Source organism: Rhipicephalus microplus, chromosome 9 (genome assembly GCF_043290135.1).
Source record: "Rhipicephalus microplus isolate Deutch F79 chromosome 9, USDA_Rmic, whole genome shotgun sequence".
NCBI lineage: Eukaryota > Metazoa > Arthropoda > Arachnida > Ixodida > Ixodidae > Rhipicephalus > Rhipicephalus microplus.
In genome coordinates, this window is record NC_134708.1 from 85356424 (window position 1) to 85357649 (window position 1226).

A 1226-nucleotide genomic window follows, 5' to 3' on the forward strand; every position below is an offset into this window, starting at 1 on the left:
TCATTCTATCAGCGCCTTGTCGTACTACCTCCTCACACTGCGCTATGTCCTCCACTTGGAGGACATGATGACGGAACAAGATGATACGAAGCCCAAAACCGCAACGTTTGCAAGCCACAACCCGAGCAAACAATTCAACGGTGAGGCCAGAAAATCTACCTGACTAGGCCTGGAGCAACAAGCCAGAGAGCATATTCTTGGCTGGATAGATGGATGAATGTGGCCGTACCCTTTAGATCGGGCGGCGGCTAACGTCACCTAGCCGTAATGCTTAGTGAACTAACCACTAGATTTTTTTCCCCCCTTTAAATAGTAAAGTTGGACGGGTACTTTGAAGTGAAGGGTTTAATTTTCAATCGTGCCTTGACTTTAGCCACCAATCAGATAACCTCCTTCTAGTTAAGTCTACCCGCTTAAAGTCTATTTTGCCCTCCCTGTCCCTAAACACCAGTGCTTTGAAAAACTCTGCGCCATCATCTTGAACTATAAGGTGAAGCCCTTTACAGAGCATTGTCAAGTGTTCGGCAGTTTTTTCTTTCTCTTCGCACGCACTGCATAATGTGTCTACCTCTTCATATTTGGCCCGATATGTCTTGGTTCGCAATACTCCCATCCTGGCCTCAAACAGTAGAGAACTACCCTCAGTATTATCATAGATTCTTTCTTTGGTAAATTCCTGCCTAAAAGTTCGATAGATCTCTAGTGCGGACTTCTTAATCATGCCAATTCTCCACATGTCAGTCTCCGTTTCCTGCAGTTCCTTTTTAACCGATAGTTCTTTCTGGTTTGTCCACCTGCTGTTTTCTAAGTATTTACCAGTCAATTTCCTGGTTCGCTTCCTCCATTTTGTATTGACATTCTTCATGTACAAGTAGCTGAAAACCTTCATAGCCCAACGCTCCTCCCCCATTTCTCTCAATCGCTTCTCAAATTTTATCTTGCTGCTAGCTTCCCTGCCATCAAATGATGTCCATCCCATATCACCTTGTACTCCCTGGTTTGGTGTATTCCCGTGAGCTCCTAAAGCAAGCCTACATATTTCACGTTGCCTAATTTCTAATCTTGCTTGAACTTCTGACCTCATGCACAAGACCGCGTTGCCGAACGTCAGCCCAGGAACCATGACCCCTTTCCATATTCCTCTCACAACATTATGCCTATTGTAATTCCACAGTGCCCTATTTTTCATCACTGCTGCATTCCTGTTATCTTTAGTCGTCACGCAT